Source organism: Branchiostoma floridae, chromosome 2 (genome assembly GCF_000003815.2).
Source record: "Branchiostoma floridae strain S238N-H82 chromosome 2, Bfl_VNyyK, whole genome shotgun sequence".
NCBI classification, from domain to species: domain Eukaryota; kingdom Metazoa; phylum Chordata; class Leptocardii; order Amphioxiformes; family Branchiostomatidae; genus Branchiostoma; species Branchiostoma floridae.
Window position 1 is genome coordinate 20,112,275 of NC_049980.1, and position 8,931 is coordinate 20,121,205.

Below are 8,931 nucleotides of genomic sequence, written 5' to 3' on the forward strand. Positions count from 1 at the left end.
AGGTACCGATACCTTGCATATCACAAGAAAAATCAGATATCCTTCCACATGTAAGATCTATTTTCCAAAAATAGCAGTTGTTAGTTACAGTTTACAAGCAAATTCAGACAAGATACTACATTCAAAAGTTGCTGTTACGGATACAGTGAAAGACAGCCTTTGTTCAACAGAAAATACTTGCCCATCGTTCTGATGATATAGCAATGAACTTGACAATTCGTCAGCAGGATATTCTGTGTGTGTTTGAGACAAATTCGAATTTCAAGTTAGGGAAACGAGGTATATGATGATAAAAAAACTACATTTTAAATTCCCATTAAGAGCTCATAAACTCACGTGTTTTTAAGTGCTGGTCGAGTACACAACAATAGCACCCTGCAATTACTAGCAATAAATGTGGACAAGTCCCAGAGGTGCGGACTTCCCTTCCTGCCCGCCGCGCTGGGCACGGGGAATTGATCTATAATCGGCTGCTGATGAAAAGGCGGATGAAAGGATAATTTGACGTCCATGCAATTATACTTCCTGGCTCGTGTGGTGAAAAAAATAAAAGGATTTTTGTTGTAAATATGGGACGGTATTCATCTGTCGTTGCAAACGGTTTTCTTCGTGACGATTGAATGATTAAACAAAATGGAACACAAACAACTTTAACAGTCAATGTTCAATATCCTGCCACGTTATTTTCTCGCAAAACTAATCATCAAGTCTTTCTCAATTTCAGCCAATTCAAACCACAAAATGTTCGACACATATTCTTCTCCTTGGGACTTTTCTAAAGAAAATCCTAATCTTGATGTATTAACGACGACAAAAACTACACCCGAAGTCCATGTACAATAAGCGAAGCGACCATATTGATCAAAATTTGTCGCAAGGCGAAATTTCGAAAGAATTTGTACGTCCAAAGAATCTACGAAACTACAAATTGTTGATATCTATATTTTGTAAAAGTGGTGCCGTTTCGATGTGTTTATCTAAAAATATTCGTATCGCTTAGCTTAACATACAAACAAGACGGCATAACTCACCCTAGACGGTGTACTGTCCCAACGTTGTCGTGAGACTACAACACAAACGCGGCAGTATATTTTTCACACCAGCCCAGGATTACTGCAACTGACAACGGACATCTGGCTACTCCTGATACAAGTGAAGAACTAAGCTGAGAATCCCACTCTTATCAACAAAACGATACTCCGACGGTCCCAACGGTTGGCACGAGATATACTGGATTTGCTGTATTCTTGTTTGTCTAAGCTCAAGTGAATGTTGGCTTAAAGTACAGCATAACAACAAGGAAACGCGGAACTAAGACAGCATTGACGCTTGAGTTAGATATCTGTGTTCCTGCTTACCTTTGGTATTCGCTACAGCTTGTCCCGAACGTACCACGATTTTTCGTCGGACCGAACGGCTTCCTAACCCCGCTTGCTGATCAGAATCCGTACGCTGAAAACGCCTATAGCGGTCTGCTTGTGTGGACAGGCGTATGGTTGATTGTGTTTAATTGGTTGTGTGCTGCCCTTATGATAATGATGATGGGAGTATAAAGGCCGCCATTGGCGCCATGTGTGCATCCTCTCCCAGTAGAGACGGACACGAGAGATATCCAGACAGCTTCAGATCCGAGGCAGACAGAGCACGTTTTGGTCGCTCTGGAGCCGGCAGGCGCGCACAGATCTAGATGCCCTCTAATATATGTCTAGAGCAATGAAAGCAAATGTATACTTTTTTTTAATCTGAAAGCACGACTTTCACATAAGTATAGAGAGGACAGATTGATATTAAACTCTATCAACGTTCTTATCATTGGGAGTTAAAAAGGCAAGTATTCGATCTGGGTTCACGGGTAAGTGCATGGGTAGCGTACAAGCAGAGAGAGTAGTACATCTCAAGGGAAAACACCTGGTGTGGAAATACGCCGCAAATTGACAGAAGAAAGAAAGCTTCGATACCATCAAGTGACGTTTGTATTGAACGCAGCTCATCACATATTAATTTGATGTATATATTATAAATTTGATCCATTTGCAGAGCGATGGTCGTTTGTATGTGACCGCCCTGGCTTGTCTGTGTGCCGTGCTCTATAAACGTCGCGCATTATCTGGACATTTTGAACTTGACTTCAAACTATGATCTTTTAAAGGTCAATCATCTTTCTTTTCTTACGCAAAAATTAAAATAAAGACGCATAGTACTCTTGTTATCACTAATTAGAATATTAACGTTTTCAAAGCCACTAAGAAATGTACAATACCTTATCTTTATCTCTATTTCAAAACTTAGTCCGTACGCAGACGACATTACCAGCAAATGAGGATGTTTGTAGCACGTTATAATACTGTCCCTATTTGATAAGTTACATCAAATAAACCATCCATAAAAAGCCTGGCATCCCACTTCGAATTCCTGCCTAACTGTGCGACATCGACGCACAAAGCGCTTATCACTGCCTCACAAATGTGCCTAACTCACAAGGTGGAGCACAGCCGCACGGTGACCACACTGGCAGTTCCAAACCGCGGTAACGTTACATTGTTACCTTGTTTTTCGGGGCAAGTTTGTGTGCGTATAACCCGAGAAGTACAGTTATCGATGAATGTCCATGATATTTCATGTTGGTAGGTGTTGGCAAAGTGAGGAAATAATTAGACTATGGTCCCCTGGCAGCTTTCTAAGGTACTCCAACAAAACTTCCGGTTTCGATATCTCGTGATACGGAAACGCTATTATAATAGTTACGTCTTTTCAAAGGTAGATGGAAGACATATAGCACGTTTACTGTCTGCACAGGTCGTCAATGCGCGACTGTAATCATATATGTGAATTCAGATTTCCCCGGCAACTTTAACAAGGCTATCCAACATGGAGGAGACTAAACTTTCTTCCAACACAGTGGTATTCACGGATCGAATTTTCACGACCACTTTCGCCTTCTTCACGATCAATACTGATGACCAATCACTTCAGAACGTAAACTCGCGAAAGTTACAGACACGTGATCTTATCAACATGTGATCTATTGGATACGTGACGTCAGCAATTGGTCGAAAGTGCCTAGAAGTTTATAACACCCACCGTCTCTGTTCAGTGATGGCTGGAGTGCCCTGATATGAATAGCCTCCTTTATACTTCTTACAAAGTGTAGTCCTGTTCAGAGCCTAGTAACTTTGTCCAGTGAAACGGCATGGCCCAATGATTCAATGTGGATGTGTTGAGAGACTTCCGACGACATTGGACTGGGGCGTTTGTGTTCTAGGAATCTGTTTTTTCCTGGCGCACTGTACTTATTAGTAACGTATAACAATCGTACAGATAGCGTAATAGACGAACAGCCACTCGAGTGCACTCGAGATTTGGTATTGATACGATAGTTGATTCAAATTTTGGGCGGCCCAGCATGATGACAAAAGTTTGACGTATAATTTGATTTATTCTTAAAAAAGCCGATTGTGGGCGTGCGGCTGCGTGTTGATTTTCATACGGGCCTCATACGCACTTGAAAATATACACACGTGTGAACCCACTTTTCCCCGAGATCAGTGTATCGCTGCGTATGAAGGACGAACACATAGCGTACTAGAGCCGCATTCGGTCGACGTGGGACCAATGCACTGGGACTTTGTGACGTATGAGCTGCGTAACAGCGTACGTACGATAGTTGTGTGCATGTCCAAAACTATCAGGCGTACTGTGCGTACCTAAACTTTCTCGATTGAGATGCGTATAGGGTGTGTAATGTGTGTGCGACTGTATATGAAAATTCACAATACGGACCTTAAACGGACTTGAATATATACGCTCGTGTGACTAGGCCCTAACGAAGTAGACGTCGTGGGAGCGGACGCATACAACATTTTTGTCGTGTTACATTGATTAGTTCTTTTAATTCTGATGTATACATTAGCAACATCTTTGCTATTGTTATATCTTTAGGTATGTGCTGGTGTCTATTTTTACGGTCTTTCTATATGTGAGTGATTTTAGCCGTTATTCTTAAATGACGGATATTTGTTTCTATCAACCGAACAAGCGCAATACCTTTTTCGGTCTCTCAAAATGTGGCAAAGAGATTAAACTCAGTACTGCTAACAGAAAACTTCAAAATCCAACCCAACTCAACAGGTGACGAAGAGAGACGGCGGACGGTATCAACTTCCAGGCACTTTTGACAAATCGCAGACGTGATCAAGTCACGTGACCTATGTGATAGGGCACTCGATTTCTAAGGAAGACTGCAGTAGGTCAGTCGAAAATTCGACGCACCTAGTCTATTTTTGTGTTGGAACAAAATTTCAGCAGTGTATTTGAAAACAACTTGAGTCACCAAGCACGACATTTGAGAATGTTCGACGGTTTACCAAGTGTAGAACCAGAGCAATGAGAGTTTGGGCCTCATTCACGGACTAAAAACGCGGAAGAATGATAGCTAACGTCAAGTCTAGCATCTCCTGAAGGGAAACAAAACGCAGTATTCTCACATCTGTATGATTTATCACACCGAATGAGACCCAATCTTCATCCATCAGACCTAACCGTTCGGCCCAGACAGGTCCATGAATAAAATCTTCCACCGGAAAATCGCTGTAGCCTTTTTTGATTTGCTTATAAATTGATTTTGAAGTGCTCCATAATTGTCCTGTTGGATGGGATATAAGAAAGAAGGGCAGTGATATTACTGTCTGGGTTCGCGTTTTGATTGTTGTATCATTTCCTTGTAAATGTGGTCTTTTAAAAAGCCATTAGAACCGCCCACCTTGCTAGATAAATGGCCGAGTCTTAAATGTGTGGATCCGTTCGCAAGAGCTGCTTCCAAACTTCCAGGGAACTTCATGATTCTGTATGTCTGATCGGTCTTAAATGTCAATCATCTATCACCAAATTTCGCTCATAAGTAGATCTTATGAATCAAATTCAATTGGAAGAGGGCGGTGGCACGATGCGCGCCAGCTGTACGTCATGACTGTGTACCAGTCACTCTTCAAGTAGTTAAATTACCACCGGTCTCTTTTAATCATCACTTTCATTTCCCGTTAACACTTGCGCTGATAGCTCCGTACTGCAGTACAAGTTAATTGGCCATCGCAAATCGCTTTCTTGTATCTATGTTGAAACTACCCTGTTGCATCGCGCAGAGGTGTTTGAAACAACAGTGGAATCATACAAAAACATCGACGGATTAGCGCCTAGTATTCGTTCTACGCAAATTAATTTTTTTTTTACAAATTTACTCGTGGGCAGTCCTGAAACAGTCAAGAGAGGTGTCCTACAAAAATCAGGTGTTTTATAAAGAAAAAGGTGTCGGGGATACTTGTACCACAGTCGTCTCTGTCTAAGCTTGGCTGAAAATCCTACGAAAAAAAAGTGCGACGAATGTGACAGCGGGTTCGTGGTATCAGCTACTGACAGATGCTACTGGCTTGCATAAAATAAGAACTATACGTGAATGTTATTGTTATTTACCTCGCTACAACCATACATATTGAATACTGTAACAATTTGTCAAAAACAGCTAGAATCCCATACGAACAATCGCTGTAGACAACGGATTATCAGCATATATTTCGGTTTAAATACTTGTTGAGATAGGGACAACTTGTCTTAAAGGTCGCAACTGTAGAACGATATGTCAATAGTGATGTTTACCTATTCCACTGTACATTCCCCTTTCTTCACTCTGTATAGTACTTACGAGGTATGCAGGTTACTACTGGCGGACTTCAAAACGTCCGACGTATTCTTTCTTTTTAGAAGAAACCCGTCCCCAGACGAACGATTGGTGATGAAAGCAAATTCCTCGCAATTTTCTGTACATGACGAAAACTAAGGTAGTATCATATATCATAACTGTGACAAGAACAAACACTGCTTGCAATTGGTCTCTGTGAGTCTCATATTAACAGAAGCATCGCAAATTTTCTTTGACATCATGGAATCATTCCTGACAAACGATATTTGTATCCGTGAGGAACACTCGGTTATTTTGCTTGAAGTCTTACATTCTATCGCCATATTCTCATTTGCGATGCTGTGGTGTAGAAGTTGAATTGTGTCCCCTCATTTCTACCACCCCATCAATTCTATCGCACCTTTGACCCCGCAGCAGCAAACCATAACTGGCCGGAGGACAAGGGGTCAAGCGTACGCCGCTCTCATGAAGTGAATGCTTTTGACCCAGACATGTTCACGCCATGCTAGCTTGACTCCCGCCAATTACCCGCTCAAATTTCTCGCCTGCCTGTCACTTAGCGCGTAGCCAGGCTCTCTAAAACGTTACCGCTTTGTGTTTGACGGACAATTATCCGGAAAACTGACCGTTTTACACTTGAACTACCTGAGTAAAACTTCGGGGGTAATACCGTCATGCTGGCACCAGCAGAGCTATAGCATTGGGAGAAGACAGATGCACAGACTTAGAGGATGGTTTTACAAATTTCTAAGATTTGTGCCGTGCTTTGAATACTTTTATCTGAAAGCGGGCGGTGCGACAGTGCATTGTTATTGCTGTATTTGTTAAACATTGCTACGTCGCGAGTTCAAAGAGCTTTGAAGATTCGTTGAGGCACATGAGACATGAATATTATATATATATTGATGCAGCTTTTAGGTCAGAGGCAAGGTTGTCCTAGTTATACTGAAAGTACAAAATATAGTTTTATTTAACACTAAGGAAAAGGGATAGACATTTCACCAAAAAATCAATTATGCTAAGAATGACCAGGAACAATGCGAACAGAGACAACATCTGAATCTATTGGAAAAGCAAAGACATCGTTTTCGTGGATGATCGCATATTGACAAATTCACTTAGCAGATTGACCATCCAGCGTGACTCCGATCACAGATTTCTAAAATTTGATCTTTCATAGCGCCAGCATACTATTTAAATGAAGACAAATGTGGAAGTTATAAGCGCCTTTTATCTTTGCTTTTTCAAATTATGTCTGGTCTGGAAGCCACTGCTTAGATGTATCATAACTACGGTGAACACTATGGTAACTCATGTCGTCCTTCAAATAACAGACGAACAATTCAAGGCAATTCCATTCTCCAGCTTGAGGGAAGCCTTCACATTCATACACTCATCCATAACCGTTTCCATATTCTGAGCTGGGCCCCAGCGATAAATAACTGTAACAAGGTGGCGCTTGCGGGGTAAAGTAAAGCAATTGTGGTCAGACCATTATGTACAGGAAATGGCGCGGCGTTACAACCCATTACCTGATGGGAGCATCATCCTTTGTCTTAATAGCTAGGCACTGATGGCCCTCTACATCAACGTTAATGGACGGATTATGTTGTCCCCATCTAAGGCTTTAATGCCATGATTTTTCATCTAACCCAAACGACGCAGTTGATATAACGACCGCAGGCTATCAAACAAACAAGACCGCGGCACACAGGCTGTGCACGGGTTTAATCGTTGGTTTGTGAGACGCCATTAAAAAATCGGAGTGATGTGTTTCGGTTCTGACCGGGTGATTGGAACACACATACTAATAAAACACACGACAACAATGATCTGATGATTACGGTACTCCCAATTTTATGAGCAAACTGCACGGCACGATAATAGCTAACTTGATATAGCTGTGACTGATAGTGTTGGTACACGAATGGGCAACTTGTACGGTATCGTCGAGATTGTCAGGTGTATCAGTTTACTTTTACTTTGAGATATTCTCATTCTTAAGTTGTTTTGTGGGAATTTCGAGAAGACCTAATCAATGCTGGGGTCAGCTGAAAACTGTTACAGAAACTTTGTGTCTTTGTGTGGGTCATCTCTTGACGAAGGATTGAAGTTGGCGATGTTATGCTGTTCGCAACTGTATCTCATGATCCCCTTGCTGCATTCGTGTATAGTTTGACATGTCGTCTGCCCGTATGTGCGATACACATTTTTTTTACACCGTAGCTGTTTGTATAAGTTGTGCAATATTAAAAAAAAAAAAAAACACGCATATCTTCATGATATTGTGGAAGAGGTTATCGATGTCGACATGTTGTTTGGGTTTCAGTAATTGTGTTATCTCCAAGCAGATGTTTGGTTAAGAGTTAGCGGCCTGGCTGTGCCAGTTAGATGAGACTGAAAGCAGCTGTTAGGCTAGACTGCACTGGCTGCTACAGTACGATACCTAGTGTTATAATAAACAACTACCTGTACATAAAATCAAAAGAACAGTTGGATACAAAATGATGCGAATCAGGAACTAATTTGCATAATTAAAGAGGAAAATTATATTCACTGCATTTCATGATAGCACTCAAATATGTGACGTATATAACTGAGATAGAGAGGAATATCGATAGATATCAATTAAGCAAATGAAGGCATAACATTCCATGATTAACAATAATATACTATAATTCCGTACTGATGGTAATTCAATTCTTGTTACATTACATAATCATGCAAATTAGTGCCTAGTTTACATGATTTATGAGCAACTGTTAAATAGCCTTCTTTGCTAAGATGAGATTTTCGTACTTTGATCGAACAACATTAACTTGTTTTTGTCTTGGCATGTGTCTTCTCACCAATAAATCAAGATCCCTTTAATGCTAGTCGGCCATTTAGCATGTTGCTAGTTAAATATGGTATCAAACACCTTAGCCACACTACAAACACCACTGAGGATTGTGTCTATCGTTTATGTTGGTCACTTACTAAGACACAGGTACTGGTCATCGTCGATGCCGACGGACGGACAGGAACTAGTAACGTTATATCGCTACATCATACACGTAACGTTAGGTCTTATAATAACGTTAGATATAGTGTTAACTGCCAAGTTCAACCAATCGGATAGCCATTATCGATGTTCTATCTCTGCAGAAATAGATCTCAGATTAAACAAATTTGCATGCGTTTTTGTTGCAGGTGCTTCCTTATTAAACGGCAATGAAGTGGCCCTGTTTGCAAGTGCC